We start from the raw sequence: 19689 nt of genomic DNA, 5'->3' as shown, positions 1-19689 counted from the left end.
AAACAACAACAAGAAATTCATTATGATTATATGGTTGAACATTTGTCATATGAAAATAATACACAGGTAACAGTCTATTTTAACAGACATTATAGATCAATACATATCATATACACGAGTTCTAGTAAAGAAAACCATCTCATAAGATATTTATATTCACTCATTTCCAAGGAAGAATTCAAACTCACTATCGACATTAAGTCCCTTCTCTACAGCCTTAAGTTTTATTAGCCATGTCACTTCCTTTCTCCTAAGTGTTAAAATCCTATTCCCACCTCTGGGTTCAGGATCAACACGATCAATACCATGATAGCTGAATACGTGTTTCACACTCTCATGTGAGTTCCTAATCAAGTGTGCAGCAGTTGGATAGCGCGTATCTCCTTGCTTGATAGCCCTAAAATGTTCAGCCATCCTGTCTTTGAGTCTCCTCTTGGTGCTTCCAACATATATCATTCCACAGCTACATGAAATGATATAAACAACATAGGTCGTGTCACAGTTTATGAATTTGTCAATGACATATTCTCCTGAATCATTGTAGTTGAACATAACTACCTTTTTCTTGGCCCATCTGCATGAAGAGCATTTACCACATTTGTGGAAACCCCTAGATCCAGAGAGCCAATCTCTGTTCACATGTTTCATGGGGTAACTGGGACTCGGTATGTTAGATAGAGTCAAGCCCTTCCTTTATGTAACAGAGGGGTATTTATTAATGAACGGTGTAAGGTCTTGGTCAAGCATCAAAAGATGCCAGTGTCTTTTAAGGATAGAATACAGTTTGGGACTCTCTGTGCTATAGTGAGTAATCATTCTCACCATATTTACAGTATCCTTCTTAGTATTTTTGGGTTTCACTCTTAAGGTGTCTTTACGTTTAAGTTTGTGTACTCTAGTTACAGCCGTATCAATCACTTGTTTATCATAGCCTCTCCTAGCAAAGTGACATGAAATGTCTTTGATGTTAGTTTTGAAGTCTTGTTCTAAGGAACAATTTCGTCTAGCTCTCACCATCTCTCCGTAAGGTATTGCTTTTATTTGATTGCTAGGGTGACAGCTTTTGGCATGGAGAACTGCATTGCAGCTCGTTGGCTTCCTGTACATTCGACTTTTAAGATGGCCTTCCTCAACAAATAACTCTATATCTAAAAAGGTTATTTTCTCAAGGTCATATTGTGTTGTGAATTTGAGATTAAAGGTATTCTCATTAAGGTAGTCAAAAAATCCTTTAAGTTGTTCTACTGTCCCTGTCCAGATTAGTAGACAGTCGTCGATGAAACGACCCCAGTAATGAATATACTGGATCCATTCTCTATTAGCGATCCCCCAGATTCGCTCCGCCTCGAACCACCCCATGAAGAGGTTAGCAAAAGACGGAGCAAATCTGGCTCCCATCGCTGTTCCGAGCTCTTGTCGGTACCAGTTACCATCAAATAAAAAAACATTATTTTTAAGGACTAGTTCAGTCATCTGTAATAGCATTTGTGAATGATCATAAAGTTCTGCTGCTCTCTTGCTCAAGAAGAAATCAAGTGCTTTGATCCCCAGGTCATGTTCTATATTCGAATATAGAGATACTACATCAAGGTAAGCTAGTATCATTCCATTATCCCATGACATATCATCCAGTATATTCAGAATGTACTTGGTATCTTCAACAAATGATGGTAAATTATATACAAACTCCCTTAAAAGGATTTTAACACTTAGGAGAAAGGAAGTGACATGGCTAATAAAACTTAAGGCTGTAGAGAAGGGACTTAATGTCGATAGTGAGTTTGAATTCTTCCTTGGAAATGAGTGAATATAAATATCTTATGAGATGGTTTTCTTTACTAGAACTCGTGTATATGATATGTATTGATCTATAATGTCTGTTAAAATGGACTGTTACCTGTGTATTATTTTCATATGACAAATGTTCAACCATATAATCATAATGAATTTCTTGTTGTTGTTTAATAACTCAATGATGATCTAATGTTGTGTTAACTTAACAAGAGCCATTCAGATGTATAAGATGTAAATAGTAAATAAGCAGATTTCACCACTTTGCTCTCCGTTTCCCAACCTAATCTTCCTATATTCTTGCAATTACTCTACTAGGGTACAAAACTTTTTGACGATGGCGAGGAGCTGACTATTTGTGTGCCTCAACGTAGCGCCAATCATTATGTAGTGATAATCTTTACTTGATTAATCACCTCATCTTTGACTATACTATAACGGTATAGAGATGCACATTGTTAGTAATACAGTTTCGATATCATTTAAATGCTGTAATTCGAGCAGATATTCTACGGATTTTAAGTTTGGTATACTGATATAAAGATTCATGGCGGCAAGTTGCATATACTGCTATTGCTAAGAAATTAGGATTTAATTTGGCAATAAAGATCGCATAGACTGACTGTTTCAAGATGGCGGACGATTTTCTCTGATCCATGTTCGTTTTACCTGGGATTATAATTTAGATAATTTCATTAAGTCTTAGCATAACGAGACTACTCGAAATATAATTAAAATAGAACAAATATCTATCGTGAGGTATGACGGACATTTTAGTTGATAGTTGACGACTTCAATGAATATTTGACTGATACACGTAATACTAAATACTCCGCATTATGTGACAAGTATACTGATATATATTACTTGTTATTTATTTGTTATTTAAATGTTATACTCGAGCTTTTACGTTAGCTTTATTCATTAATCTTACTAACATGGCGCATCCCGACATCAAACAGGTATAAATAGGATTAGCAAGATGGCGCCATACTAGGACGCTGACACGACGAGACGCGATCCGAAGCGAGGATTTACCTGTACTAGGTGAGAACGGACATTTAGTTTAATTTAGATAGACACTTAGGAAAGGAAACCTATTATATTACTAAATCCTTTAACCTAATACTAGGATCTTATGATTATTTCAGGTGACGGATACGATCACCAGAATATAAAGCCCTTTATATGAAAAAATAGACGACATTAAGGTAAGACAGCGGACTGTGCCCTTGATTGAGAACCCTCGTATTTTTAAAGGTTAAATATATACATAATGACTTTTGAATACTATAATACTTTGTAGATTGAACTACTGTGACATAAGGACGACATTGGATAAGGCTGGCTCAGCGAGGAGGCATATAGGTATGACGCCCTCTAACATGGTCGTTCTCCGTGTTTTTGATACTTACTCTCTGTTATACTGCACCCTTTCTTTTATGAAACAAAAATAATGAGAGGTAACACTTAATAAATAATAACTTTTAAAATGCTTCACATTTAGGTAATCTATGACCACTGTGGAGATTCTAGCTTTCACTTGGTGGTGAGAACCTTACTACATCATATACTTCTTTAAAACACTAGGTTGGCTTTGGGATGTTTCCCTATTGACTATGGTTTTAGTGACTAGTGTGTTATATCGAAATATGATATAGTGTTATAATAGCGATTATACTTTGTTTTGGGTTGCAGCCCTGAGGAAGTCATTAGTCGAATCAGACTAGACGTAACACGTGTTGGCTGCACAGTTTGGAGACAATGTTGAAGATTGTATTTCAATGAAGAAAAGAATTGAAACTTCCAAGATTAAATAACCACTACATTACTTGAAAAAGATTTCTATTGGACTTTTTGAGTGCTCGATGGAATATATTTAATACGATATTTGCATGTTCCAGGAGACCTGGGCAAGAGAAAGCCATTCCCATGCAGGGTTTGCAACCTTTAATATTCTGGCTAAATGGGGAGGAAAGGGACGCCCCTCGGGTGGATTGTCCATATGGGTTGGATGTCATCTGGGCTGTAAAGTAACTATAAAGGAAACAAACTCACCCGATATTCAGTGTGTTTCACTGGCCTGGCCTACTGGGAGGGGACTGATACTGATTAACCTGTACTCTAGACCGGTCGGGGTAACTGGTACCTCGGGGACGATAAATGATCTGTCGACATTTCTCGACTCGGTCGATACCACCCAGATACTTTTGCTGGGGGGAGACTTCAACACCCAGTATGAGCCCCTCCCAGCTTATCTGGATGGGATTAGCAGTGAGGAGGATGCCCTGTGGGAGATCCCGATTCTAGGGGGACCACCTGTAGGATCCTTCTCTCCACTTATCTCACAAATAACTTCTTTGACTCTGGCAGGCTCTCTTAGAGCGTGCAATGGGCAGTTCAAGGGGGATATTCCGCCTAGACCCACCTTCAATAGAACTGGGCAGGAGTCAAGGATAGATTATATCCGGACTAGGACAAAGGACTGGTCGGTGGTCCGTGATTTCGAAATAGTCACGCGAGCTGAGAGCGACCACAACGCCCTCTCTCTCTGCCTTACTCCAGGGGTATTGGACAATGCCGAGGTCCCAGTGAACTGTGACCAGCCCACAGACCTGATTCTAAGTACCAACAGGCGCAGAATAAGATGGGCAAAACTCTTAGAGAACCCCAAAGACATCCAGAGGATTTACACGCTGGTGGTCCCAGCCCTTGAGAAAGTGCAAGAGCGTATGCCCCAGCTGACTACCCCAGATGGTCGCTGTGCCCTAGGAGACAATCACGCAAGCCTATGTGATGTTCTTGCTGAGGTACTGAATCCAGCGATCCGAGGTAAAAAAACGAGGAAAGAGCGCGACTCCTGGTTTAACAACTCCTGCAGGGAGGCAAAGGCCGAACTCCTAGAATCGCTTAAAAAACACGAAGCCCCTATGGTGATCCGGGAAAAAAGGGCAGCCTATAAGCATCTTATTCAAAATGCAAAGATTGAATGGGACCACGAGAACTGGGCCGAAATGACCACTGCCCTTGCTCGTAGAGACTCCTGCAAATTCTGGCAGATCGTTAAGGTTGGCTCGGCTGAGCCTGCGAACCCAATCGAGGCCAACATAGCACCTGAACTGTGCGAGGCACACTTTGCATCACTCTATAGTATAGCTGGGCTAGATTATCTAGGTACAGAGGCTGGAGAACTATCGCAGTCTCCAACTGGAACCCTACAGACTATGGAGGACTTCAGTATGGGCGAAATGACAAGGGCGATCGGAGGCCTGGCTTCTGGGAAAGCTCCCGGACTAGATAAATTGCCAGGGGATCTCCTAAAGCAAGAAACTACCATATGGGTACCATATTTTCTTGTACTCTTTAATGCCATCCTTGCCGGCATGCCAGTTGCCCTCACTTGGCTGGGGGCGGAGATAGTCCCCATCTTTAAAAAGGGGTCGCCTCTGCTCCCGGCCAATTATAGACCAATCAGCCTGATAGACGTCCCGCAGAAGCTTTTTGCTAGGCTTGTGCTGGACCGTCTGTCGGATTGGATTGAGGAGAACAGCATTCTGAGCCCTCTTCAAGCAGGGTTCAGAAGAAAGGTCTCTACCGTTGATCAGGTCTTTCGGCTGTCCCTTATCCACTGGAAGACCGTACAGTTGGGGGGTGGCAGCCTCTACACGGTCTTCGTGGATCTAAGGGCGGCCTTCGACCTGGTCCCCCGAGGGAAACTGTAGGAAGTCTTGTCAAGATTGGGGGTTCCAACTGAGCTCCTACACATGATCATCGTCTGCACACTCACACCTTTGCCCAAGTGAGATGTGGGAAGGATGGAGCTCTCTCCAATAGGTTCCCCGTTGGCAGGGGTGTAAGGCAGGGTTGTGTGCTCGCACCAACCCTGTTTTGCCTCTATGTCAACGGGGTTATTGCCCACCTGGAAGGGGAACAGAACTCAGACGCACCATTGGCAGGCAACAGGGTACCAGCAATCATGTTTGCTGATAATACCCTGTTGCTCTCCAAGTCGCCCAAGGGGATCCAGCGCGTCCTGGATGGTTTCGTGGTATTCTGCAAGGAACATGGCCTTGAAATTAATACCTCGAAAACGAAATTTATGGCTTTCAATCCTCCTCGGAGGTTCAACTCCAGCCCTCATATAGGGACAAGCACACTGGAAAGGGTCCAAACGTTTGAGTACCTGGGAATAACACTCAATGAAAAGTTGACGTGGGGGCCTCACCAGGTGAAAGCGATACTGAAACTGACACAACATGCGGGGGGATACTAACACTGATAGGGAAAAACAGGTCATCCCTTAAACCGGTAGGCCCCCCACTACACATCTATAGGGCCCAGGCAAGAGGTGCTGCCACATATGGCAGCGAATTGTGGGGGCACGCTGTATCCCATGGAATACTAAAGGAAGAGAATAGATTTATTAGGTGTTTAGTAGGACTACCCCCCAGTACACCCTTGGTCCCACTTAGAATGGATCTAGGAATTAGACCACTAGATGAAGAACTGGCACTGCGACCCCTGATTTACTGGCGTAGGCTGTGGGCGGTGCAGAACTGATTAGTTATAGGCAGGAGCTTCAGTAGATGCTCAGCATTCCCCATTCAGGGAACATTCTGTGGCTGAAATTCGTGAGGAAAAGCTTGGAGGACTTGGGACTACACACCCTCTGGACGAATCCATTGTCTGTTTGCACTTTGACTTCGAACAAGACTATTGCCAAGGTGTATCACGGACACAAAAGAGCGGCACTTTTGGCCCGGCCCAATTTGGGAACACTAACGGAGTCATTCTTAACTATTAAGGATAACTACAGTTTGGAATTGGCACTTGACAAAATCTACCCTGTGCTACTAAGGAAGCTGTACTTCCAATGGAGGCATGGGTCTCTCCCAATCTGTACTTTTACATCTAAATGGAACGAGCTGGTATCCCCTCGATGCCCCGCATGCAGGGTGACAGATGAAACAGAGCCGCATCTGATGTTCTTTTGCCCAGCATACAGAGAGGCACGGAAAAAGTGGATTATACCAATTTGTAGGAACTTGGGCTTTACAAAGTGCACGGAGGCCCTGAGAATTCTCAAAGTTAACCTGTCAGAATTTATTGTGTTCGCTGTAGCTAAGTATCTAAATGCCGTCTGGCACTACAGAAGACAGTGTCTGAAACTGGCCCACTAATTCCGACTAGACTGGTGAAAGACCCTTTGTACATGATTGACCTTAGAACTCTCGTGTTCCCGATGTTTTAACCTTTAGCATTTTAAACTTCTAAGTCCATTTTTACCAAGGCTTTAAACTTGTATTGTATGTATCTTTTATGAAGTTCATCTTCGAAATAAAGATTGATAAAGTAAAAGCATTACAGGACAAACACCTATTGTATTCGATACCAAATCCAATCTACTAAGATAGCCACAGCAACCTCTGAATCAAAAATGAACACCTCCATGAAGAAGGCACAAATAAGGAGAGGTGTTTTAATTTTGCCAAAACAGTCACACATCCCATGTGTGTTCATGTTCTCAGCATACATCCAGCACGTGGGATCCTTCTATGAGTGTCTAGACATAGGAATTTGTATTGAAAGGGAAATATACCATTTTAAATCCTATGGGGCATATTATCAAAATAATGCGATAATTATCACAAAACGCGCTTAGTGCGATTTACTTTATCGCTGGATTACATCGCTGTGTTAGCGACGTATTATCAACGCTTTGTTAACAGGCGATGTAATTCCAGCGATAGAGGCCGATCATCAGTAATAGCGCGTGAAATCCAGCAATGATTTCACAGCGCTAAGGAGAAGCTTGCTGATAGGGGAGTGTGGATCTAACCTGGCAATCCACCTCCCATTATCAGTATGCCTAAGTCATTTTAAAAGCAGGCGATACATTCCTGCGATAACCACGGATAGCACAGTTATTTTTATCACTTCGTGGGTCTGCTGCATGGCGTGTAAATATCACGTAGCCGTGTTAGCGGGGATTCCCATGTTGTTGTGCTCAGGAATGCCTACTTTGCAGGTCATTAACGATATTGATCACTGACATGCAAAGTCGCAAGAAAACACGCGCTAACACTTATTAGCGTGTCCTTGTGAATAGGGTGATAAAAAAATTGCTACTTTTTCGGCGCTATGTGCCGAAAAAGCGGCAGTGTTTCCCTTAATAATATGCCCCTATGTTTGACAGCCTACACTGACCTCCGTGAGGCTGTGTCATGTAAGATAGTAATTGAGAGCATCAGTGCAGAGAAAGACAGCAGCAGGTAATTTATAGGTTTTGCCTGCACAGCGCTTGCTCTGTGCTTGTGAAATCTATTGTGTTCCGTATAAACCATAAAAGTGGCCTGTATTCTGCACCTTTGCCCCCTTGCTTTTTACTGATATGTGTGCTTGCCACTTGCTCTTCTTCCATTTCTATTGGTTGTAACATACTATTTCCTGTGTGTGCCACCTCAGTTTCCTGAGGCCCAAGTACTGGGCTTTTGTGGGGGAACTTCTGTTTAATGTTTTACCTTCACAGCGCTTGTTCTGTGTGACAAATTGGTTCCAAATGATCTCTGGGCTGCTGTGTGAATGGACTGCAACCTTGGGAATTATAATGTAGTAGGTAAATATAATAAAACGAGTTAAACAGTAATCAAGTTGAACAGAGTGGGTTTATTAAAACCTCATCCAAGAACAGCCACAAGTAACTGACTAATGCGGAATCCTCCAAGCAGGTACATTCTCAGAACTAAGAATGATGGGGAGGATGACATAACTTAAAGGGAAAGGAAGGGGCAACAGGAGAGGAGAGAACATCACACATCTCCCTTCCTTTACAAAAAATGAAAAAGAACATCACACATCTCCCTTCTTTATAAAAACCAGTTAAGTGGAACAAACAAAAGGAAAAAAAAAACTAAACATAATCTTTCAAGTAGTAGGGAGCACTACGAATCCTTTGACTTCTTGTAGAGGGAGACGACAACCTGTCAAATGAAGAGTTGGAAGGAAAGAAGGAATTATTGCACAAACCAATATCATTATGAGTTGAGTCAACAGTCAAATTAGGATTAACAACCACAACGCGACTCTTGTTCCAGATTCTCCCATCTTCAGTCTTAACAGCATTTTTGAAAACCTTAATAACAGATCTAACATCGGTATATTTGGACCACGGTTTGCGTCCAACCGGAGTCTTTATTTTTACCAAATCACCGACTTTGACATCTTGAAAATGTACACTTTTCTTTTTGTCAAAGTAAGTTTTGCGTGCATTCTGCTTGAACAGTTCTTTTTCCCTCCATTCGCCTATGTCATTATTCACCAGACCTTTATTTAAGCACATCCACCCAGGACACAACAAAGTATTTGGAATCCTCCCTTTGAACAGCTCAAATGGAGACCTCCCGGTAGAGGAATGAGGGACAAAACGATAGGTATTTATCCTGTCCTGGAGAGTGGATTTCCAATTTAATCCTGAAGCACGAGCAAGTTGGATTGACTCCTTCAGCGTTTTATTGACCCTCTCTACTGCACCATTAGTCTCTGGGTGATAAAGTGAACACTTCTTATGAGTGACACCACACTTCTTCAGAAAATCAACAAAAACAGAGGAACAGAACTGAGGACCATTGTCAGACAGAATACTATTCGGGAAACCTTCCTTATAAAACAGAGGTTCTAAGAACTTAATGATGGAATCAGAAGTAATTTCCCTGACAGCAGAAACTTCAATCCACCTAGAGTAGAGGTCAATTAGTACAATGAGGTAAGGAGTGTCAGATACGCCAGATATAGGACCCAGAATGTCTACGGCAATCTCATCCCAAGGATGACCAGGTAAGGCCCTCTTAACCATGGGCATTTGTTTAGTTTTTAGGATCTTATCGCTAGAACAACACTCAGGACATTCTCTAACCATTCTTTCAATTTCAAGATCCATACCTGGCCACCAAAATTGCATACGTAGAAACTCTTTGGTTTTCACAATCCCCAAGTGACCACAATGGGCAAGAGTCAACAACTTTCCTCTAAGAGAAGAGGGAGGAACAAGTTTAGTGCCTCGAGTCAACAGACCATTATTCACAGAGAGCTCATCTGAAACCAAAGACCAAGGTTTAGATAGACGAGATTTACTCATCAAAGAAAGAATTACATGAGAAATTTCATCATCTTTTCCCAACTCCAACCTCCATTCAGTTTCATCAATTGCACCATCAGTAATTTCACAGACATTTGTACATTCATCAGGTTCACAAAAATCATCCTGGTCAGCATTCTCACTGTCAACCAATCTAGATAAACAATCCGCCGACCTGTTAGCAACACCAGGAATATATTCAACTTCAAACTCAAATTCCTGCAGAGAAACAATCCATTTCCTGATTCTTGAGGAAATGGCATCAAGACCTTTCTTCGAAAAGACTTCTTTCAAAGGCTTATGATCAGATAATACACACACTTTTGTTCCCGAAACGAGATTCTTGAACTTTCTCAATGCCCAGAAAATAGCAAGAGATTCCTTCTCTATTACGGAGTAATTAAACTCTGACCCTCTAAGGCAACGAGAAGAACAACAAAAGAGATAATCCTTACCATTTCTCTTCTGTACCAAAACAGCCCCTAGGCCTTTATCACTAGCGTCTGTAAACATAACAGTGGGTGGTCCCGGAACAAACGCATGAAGGGAAGGAGCCTTATTCAACTCTTTCTTGATACACTCAAATTCAGTCTTATATTCGCAAGACCAGTCAAACACAACATTCTTTGCAGTCAACTTTCTGAAATTATGGATTTTGTCTGCGAAATTTAGAATGAATTTGCCATAAAATTCCACCATGCCTAAGAATGAGAGAAGTTCCTCTTTACAAGTTGGATCTTTAACTTTGTCTATAGATTCAACAAGTTCTTTCTTTGGAAAGACACCACCACCAGTGATACAATGACCTAAATAGTTAACTTCTTGAACCCTAAATTTGCATTTAGATCTTTTTAAGGTCATACCAGCACCATCCAATCGTTTCAAAACGTCAGACACACGACCATCATGCTCAAGAACACTACTTCCATAGATTAACAAATCATCCTGATAGCACTTAACACCTGATAAGCCTCTTAAGATCTTAGCCATGATTCGTTGGAAGACTGAGGCAGCTGAGACGAGGCCAAAAGGCATTCTCTTAAATTTAAACGTGCCCATAGGTGTAATAAATGCAGTCAGGTCTTGTGAACAAGTATCTAGCTCTACCTGATGGTATGCGGAAGCTAAATCGAGAGTGGTGAAATACTTTGCACCTTCTAAAGTGCTGACTATCTCATCTATGTTAGGAAGGGGAAACCTGTCAACGACTACTTCCCTATTTAGAGCCCTTAGATCAATGCAAAGACGAATTTCACCAGTAGGTTTCTTTGCAATAACCACAGGAGCAAGCCACTCAGTTGCCTCCACAGGTACGATAATATCATTTTTCACAAGTTTGTCAAGTTCTTCTTGAACTTTTGCTTGTTCAACAAGGGGAATCCTCCTTACTTTAGCCACCACAGGAAGAGCATTGACTTTTAGTTTAATATGGTGTTTGTAACCACGCAGACACCCTAATTCCTCTTTAAAAACATCTGGAAATTGTTTTGCTAATGACAAAGACAAACCTTCATCACTCTTGTTGTCACGTACAGGGTTAGATATTTCTTGAACTCTGACTTGGGGAGAGGCATTTGGATCAAGCGTCACACCTAAATAGCGTTGATGCAACCAACCTAAAAGTGCATCACCTTTCTTTGACACGTAAACTTTACCAACAGTGATTCTTGAACCAAGTTCTATCTCAGCCATGAAATAACCCACCATCACAATGGGTTTCTCGCTATATCCCAACGGAAAAATATCACATTTAAACAGTTTTACTTTGTCTTTAAATAGTTCGTTATACAACTTTTCATCAATTATGGTTATTTTAGAGCAGGAATCAAATTTTAAATAAATCATTGAGCCTTCTACACTAACTAAATGAGAGGGATGATCAGATTTGTCATCCTTGACTTCAAAACAAATTGATCTTACGTGGGGTTGAGACCATCTTCTCCTTGAGTTGTCACCATTATATGTTTTGCTCCTGCACAATTTTGCAAAATGACCCTTCTTATTACATACGTTACATGTTACTTTCAATGCAGGACATATAGGTGAATTAGCCAAATGATTAATTTGACCACACCTAAAACATTAAAATTTGTTACCGGAGGAAGAGAAAGAAGGATTAGTTGGCCTAACATGTTTTTCATCATTGATAACATTTTCTACTTTCTTTAATTGATAAACAGTCTCATCAACTTTTACTTCATCCTTAGACTCAACAGTAGATGGCTTTTCCTTTTCTTTCTTAAGTTCACCGACACATCTCGTCATATGTTCTACTTGTTTTGCAATAGTTAAAACTTCTTCTAAAGGAGGTTCATCCTTCAGCCACAGTTCTTTTCTTATATCATCATGTGCGCATCTTAAAACGAACTGATCACGTATGCGTTCATCAAGTATCTGCCCAAAGTTGCATGACGAAGCAAGTTTTCTCAAGGAAGATACGTATTCTTCTACTGTTTCATCTTTTTTCTGTTCACGCAAGCCAAAATGGTACCTTTCCATGATAGTGCTAAGTCTAGGTAAATAATGCCTGTCAAGTTGAAGAATAGCTATTTCGTATTCGTTTAGATTTCTTTGCTCAGCAGCTGACGGATCTGGCAAATGTTCGAGAACATCTTGTCCTTCACCACCAAGACAATGCAGTAGAAGTGAGTGTTTTCTTTCAGCACTCAAGTTGGTTCCACGGACCCTAGCGTAATTTGCAAATATTTTTTTCCATTTCTTCCATTTTACATTAGGCTCACCTGGACTCGTAAGAAAAAATGCAGGTTGTGTTACATTTTGCATTTTTTATCAAGGTAAGTAAAAAAAAAATATTCTCTTTTTTTTTTTTTATATGTATATATATATATTTATTAGTGACAAATGTCTATCCTTCACCCTCTTTTTTTTTTTTTTTACTTCCTTTAGATTTGTATCTTCTTATTTGTGCGCTGTTTATTCTTGTTCTTAATCTTCTTTCAATTTATTAGGAAATTAAAAATAATACTTGGCAGTGTTTGTGCAGCACAAAGAAAAAGAGTCAAACAATGAAAAAGTTCTATTACTTCTTCTTTTTTTCACAGTCTCTGCACAGAACAATTGAATAAGGGCGATTATGTAAAAAAAAAAGTAAACAAAGAAAGATCCATCCACTTGTAGAGAACGATGTAATAAAGGATCGTTCTATTAGCTTATTGCGCAAGTTTCTTGGAATGCGGTATTGTTAATTCATGAAGGACGTTCTGTTGACATACAGCGCTGAACTCCTGAAACGCAGCGTTATTGTACGTTCTGTTGACACGCAGCGCAGTACTCCGGAAACGCAGCGTTACCAAAACAATTCGTCAATGCTCGTTTCCGCTAGTGCGTTCCTTCCGTTGAGTGAAACGCACACGTTTGCAGCGCAAATCTACGTCAGCAATCCATAAGGCGGAGCGCGAGCACAAACAGAGCGCGAGCATTAAACGAGTTTTTCTTTTACTGCGCAAAGCCTTATTTTTTTTAATTTTCCCTTTTCAAACACCTCCCGCTCTCCTCACCAACATGGTAGTTTAAAGGCTGCCGCTGGGAAGTCTTCGCTTCGCTCCGATCACGTATAACAGCCGCTGGAGGAGAAGAGAGGACGGGAAAATCTTCTGTGTTGTCCTGTTGAGGTCTTTTTGTTTCCAATCGTCGCCAGTATAATGTAGTAGGTAAATATAATAAAACGAGTTAAACAGTAATCAAGTTGAACAGAGTGGGTTTATTAAAACCTCATCCAAGAACAGCCACAAGTAACTGACTAATGCGGAATCCTCCAAGCAGGTACATTCTCAGAACTAAGAATGATGGGGAGGATGACATAACTTAAAGGGAAAGGAAGGAGCAACAGGAGAGGAGAGAACATCACAGGAATTCTTGCAGTTGCTTTGTCGTTCGTGAAGCAGACAGTGCTACTGTAGACTGTAGAGGCTGCTCTCTTGTTGCCGACAAAGGTCAGTGTTCTAGTGTTCTAGTGTTCTTTCTCTCTAGTGTGCGTCTTGGCTGCAGAGCACTTCCAGTTTGATCAGCCCTCTGTTTACTGGCCGTCAGCCCTCATTTTTCCTCCCCATGCGAACTGCTCTGTGCCGTCATATTGCTCGCATTTACCACAGTCTCTTCAAAAGCTAGTAACTTAGCTCAGTTGGTTAAATATCCACAACAGAGACTCGTGTTTTTTTTATCTTATTCCTATCTCTATTAACAAAGGGTGATGTTACAACTGCTGCTTGAGCTTTGTGTAGACATGCGGTAAGTACCAACACCACCAGCATTTACCAAGTGTGGTATAACTCAGCTGTTCCCATCTCTGCACCGTAGAATGCAGAATAACCTTGTGATGCCATAGTTCTGAGAAACACAAGCTTAGAAAACTGTTTTTCCTCTGTAAGATTTCAGTAATTCTTTTTGAAAAATCATGGGGCATATTATCAAGAACGGCGTTAAAATTATCGGCCGCTGAAGCGGCGATAATGGACTTGATAATATGCCCTTGAGAGTTCCAATAGAAGTATATGTTCATACCAGAACATGGGATTCTATGGGAATTCACAAGAGCATATTATCAAGCCCATTATCGCCGTTTTAGCTGCAATTCAGTGCCGCTAAAGCAGCAATAATTTTAACGCCGTTTCTTGATAATATGCCCCCATGTTTTAAAACATTCTGATGATGTTGTAACTAGCACAAAATTCAGGATCCTAAACTGGGCAGAACGGTTTGAAAGTAAGGAATCATGATTACCGTATGGCTTGTATTGCGGGCAAATGTGCTTCATTATTCCAGGGTCTCAAATGGAAGTCATTGTGCAAGGGGAACACTAAGGTGACGTGATTTGAATGACAAGGAATGCATTTCGTTAGTGGAAGATTAGTATTAGGTACTATAAGACTTTGGAAATGCGTTCATGTTATGACATTCTTTCACACAGTCCCCTTCCAGTTCCACTGAGAAGATATTTCTTCTAATTTCTTGGCATGCAGAGGTATCAGAGTTTGCCAAGGTGACAGCTCGTGCTATGGTCAGGACGAAAACAGCTAAGCCCTGGATATTCCACACTTTCACCCATAAGCCTCTAAGGCCTAGTAACTTTCTGTTTAAGAGGATTATTCGAAACCTGAGCCCTTTCTGTAATAGAGGTGTGAATTAACGTGGCCACTATGTGTGATGCTGTGGCTCTAAAGCTCGTTATGTTGCTTGGAAGGGTCATCAAAGGAATGCACAGACAGCAGCTTGTTTGAAGAGGTTGCACTGTGAAAGTCGTCCATTTGCGTTTGTAAGGTAGATTTATGAGCTTAGTATGTTTTGTGAATGACACCCAACAACTTAACTTCTACACAACAGTGGCACCATTAGAGAAAAAGCCATTTTCAGTGCTTGTTCTTAATTTTGGGATGAGCGGAAAATATGTTCTTGTCTTCCATGTGTCACAATATTATTTGCTGTGTATCTATATATTTTTTAATGGAGCCAGCTTCTTTGGTGACATCTTCAGAGTGGAGCTTTACTTTATCAAAGTTACATACTGTACAATAATTATATGATTATCATTCACTGAAGTTTAAATTGATAAAAAAATGCATCAGACTTTTGGTGCATAATAAAGCATAAGAAAGCACAAAAGTGTATAATAATCAAGGTTTTGTATGAAACCTTGCCTCCATGTATAAGATTTTCACCTGCTTGCCACGTGTTTCTCTTTAACTTGTTTTGATCACCTTTGTGGGACATGATCATGGTAGACAGCATGCCAAATGTTGCATGCCACATCATTAATATAAGATGCTTTACTTGACTGGATGATTACATTTAGTTATTTATTTGTTTTCTTTTCCAGGCCAGCCTTTAGGCATCTATTTTAAAGTACACTGATATAGGTTATTGGGTGTTTGGATTCTGTATATTTCACCAGTGGTTCCAAATCTGTTTAGAACAGATGCAACTGGTCCTGACGAATTGCCCCTTGATCATTATTGACTCCATGATACAAGAAACATGTTGACCCATTAACCCCTTCGCAGCAGGGCAAATTCCCATGCTGTGCTCATGACGAGGTCAGCTCGTCATGAGCCACGGTGGTCGTGTGCTCCTGACGAGCTGAGCTTGTCATGACCACACCCGTTTCTTTAGAACGTTCGCACAGCAGGGGAATTAGCCCAGCGTGCAAGCGTTCTAAAGGTCATGACGAGCTGAGCTCGTCATGAGCACACGAGCACCGTGGTTCATGACGAGCTGAGCTCGTCATGAGATTCGAAGGTGCTAACTCCTTTCTTTTGGCAACCAGGGGTACTTGTCGCTACTGGTGGCAACCAGCTTTTTACCTGGATAAGCATACTCACAGATTAAAATTATTTTCAGAGATTTGCTTAGTCTATTTAAATTCACTACCCACTATACACTTACATCTGTTTTCACCAGTCTACATCCAGGGCCCTGTACTTGCACTGAACATACGGCATTGGGACAAAATATCTCTGATTAAGAGCCCCCTTTAGGGTGCCTGTCGCCTATTGCAGCACTAGACCAAAGAGGAGCAAGCCTTATGATGAAGTATGAGACCCACATGGATGTGTGAGGGCCCAAGTTCCAAAAGGAACCATTCCCCTCCCTTTGATTCCCATATGTCTGACCTGATACCCTCCCTCCAGGAACTGCATATCCTTAATTGATTATATTTACCCCAAAGCACATATGCTGGACCTTTATGCACTCTTGGTCCCCTCTTGTTGTGACTGGATTTACCTCAGCCTCCACCCCAGACTCCGACAAGCTTCATCATACTCCACAAGGAAGCAAAGATTAGATACAAGGCAAACTATCCCCTACATTCATCACCACATCAAATCTAGAAGCTCCACGGCTGGAATGTCACAGCGGGAAGTTGAAAAGCTGAACAAAACTTATGCCAATGCTCCTAGCCAACCCTGCTACCACAAGATCCCGCTCATCCTTGGCACAAGTAGGACGCAGAACATTACTTACCCTCCCAGGACGCATCCCTAACTGAGGACCATCCAATCCAGTCAACCTGGTCTGAGACCACTACCCAAGCTTTGTTGCATACTACTAAACTGTTTGTCAGGAGCTAAGCATTCCACTAAAATAGCTGAAACTATCCTACAACACAATATTTACATCTGAATCCTAAATTAAACCTGGTTGAATGATCACTCATCCCCTTTCATCCATCTCCTCACCACACCAGGCTTCTCAATCATTTGTTGCAACAGCAAGGAATGCAGGGGTTATAGATTAGCCATCATACATGAAAATGAAATGTGCTTAACTTTCTTCTGCACTACAATATACCCTACCTTTGAATATTTAGGAGTTCAGCTCTCCTCTAAAGACCCCAACCTCATCAAATATCATGTCATCTATCACCCGCCAGGTGAAAACCCTTAATTCCTTGAAGACTTAACAGACTTAATATTGCAAAACTCCCTAAAAGCCAGGGCAGATAATATACTAGTAGACCTCAACCTGCACCTAATCAGTGCCAAAGATCTAATAGTAAAATCCAATCCACCCTCCTAGAAGTGAACAATCTCACCAACACTGCAATAAAAAAAACTCACAGTAAGGGCTCTACCCTGGATGCAATCATCTCAAAACATAACACTTTATCTCTCCACTCTATCCTACCCTTCGACTGGACTGACCACCCCTAATGCTTTTCGATTTCAATGCCTTCCAGCATAAGCCCCCCCCCCATAATTTCCGTCCCAAGCACTGGACAAGGAACACACATCAAGTCCCCCAGGCAGAGTCAGTTCCCAAATTCTACCTGCACCCGACCTCACCAGCGCTGATGACCTAAGCAGCCCACTACAACACAAAAATGGCAGAACTCCTTGCCACAGTATCCTCTCTGAAACTCAAAATCCTTGTTTAATAAATACAAAGGGAGGTGTCAACTTGGATTGGCTGAAAGAAACTGTAGATAACTCATCTCTCAATCCTCCAAACTGAATGCCTAAAATACAAAATACACATCTTCAGAGAAAAATCCTCCTTCTTCCGAGTTCCACTTGATCAGTATAGAAACAGATCTAAAGACATTTTTAACATCATCAAACAGCAAACCTACTCGTTCCCTCAAGAGTCAATTAATGACTCTACTAAGCTCTGCGAAGAGTTTGCAAAATTCTTCTCTGACTAAATATCTAACATTGAATTCTCTCTTGTCCCACCCATCTCCCCAGCCTACACCAAGAATGCCCCCAATTGTAATGAGGGGACACCCAAGGCATTACATCCTACTAATGGCTGTCTCCTGAATCTCTCCCTCTCAGCAGTCAAGAACACCAACCTCAAACCCTTGCAATTAAAAAAATGTGCACCTTGGTCAGAATGTAACTAAATCCCTTTAGTAGAAATCCACAAATTACTCGCTTACCTGTAGATGACATTGCACATCTCCACCTCTCTGCCTCAGCCACATCATCCCTCCGACATGGACCAAATCATTAACTCTTACTTATCCAGCGGCTCGATGCCAGTATCCCTCAAGCTCGGCCAAGTCACCCGCCTCATCAAAAAACCTTATGCCGGCCAGAATAACTTTAACCACTACAGACCTATAACTAATCTTCCTCTCCTTGCCAACACCATCAAAAAATGTGTGCTTGCACAACACAACAGCCACATTTGAAAATACATACAACCTTCTTGACACCTTCCAATCTGGGCTCAAGAAAGGCTGCAGTAAGGAGACTGAAATACTGAACATCATAGATGACATACATAGATGTCTGGATGATGATCAGGCCTGCAGCCTAGTCCTCCTGGAGCTCTTGGCTGCCTTTGATGCCATCAACTATGACATCTTCCTAAACACCCTCTCACAGCGTGCAGGCATAAATTAAACTGTTCTTCTGAGGTTTGCTACTTTTCTGAACCAATGCTCACAGCTAATCTACCTAAAGAACTCCTCCTCAAAAGCAGCATCACTCTCACAAGGAGTCCTTCAAGGGTCAATCCTGTCTCCTGCCCTATTCAACCTATATATTGAACCCCTTGTAACTATCCTGAAACATGGTAGAATTGCCTATCATCTCTCCGCAGATGACACCCAATTCTACATTAAAATATTGTCAGTTAAGAACATGCAGCACCTAAACAGCATGCGCTCCATGATTCAGTCCTGGTTGTTTAACAACCATCTTAAGCTCAACCCCAGAAACACTGAACTCCTGCTCATCCAACTGAAAGAAAAGTCCTTTCCCGTAGATAATTAGCTTGACAACCTTACTGCATTAAACTGCAAAGTATCCTTCACTGTCAAATCCCTGGGGATTACACTTGACAAAAACCTGAACATGAAAGAGCATATTAAAGCCTCAGCTAAAAGTGCTTCCTACATATTGAAGCCCTTTTAAAAAATCAAACCATTTATCCCCATCAAAGACCTAAAGAGTGTGATGCAATCCTTAGTACTCTTCAAGATGGACTACCGGCGCCACAAAAACACATTTAGCCCCTTTTAAAGCTACACTCCATGCAGCGGCCAGATTACTGCAGAGGGAGAGTTGCTTTGACAACACCACTCACACTCTCAAGAATCTCAACCGGCTACCAATTGAGGCCAGATGTATACTCAAAACTGCATGTATAACCCTGAAAGCTCTCTACATGTAAAAAAACTGTTTATCTTGCAAACAAACTATCAAAATCTGGACAAAAGAACCCTCTTTGAAGGTCCAACAGTCTACTCCTTATTCTGCTCCAATTTCGGAAAGAAAAATATTGCACCCCCTCCTTCTCCT

The sequence above is a fragment of the Lissotriton vulgaris genome, chromosome 2_1 (assembly GCF_964263255.1).
Source record: "Lissotriton vulgaris chromosome 2_1, aLisVul1.2, whole genome shotgun sequence".
NCBI classification, from domain to species: domain Eukaryota; kingdom Metazoa; phylum Chordata; class Amphibia; order Caudata; family Salamandridae; genus Lissotriton; species Lissotriton vulgaris.
The sequence above is the reverse complement of the archived record's forward strand: the minus strand, read 5'-3'. Positions refer to the sequence as shown.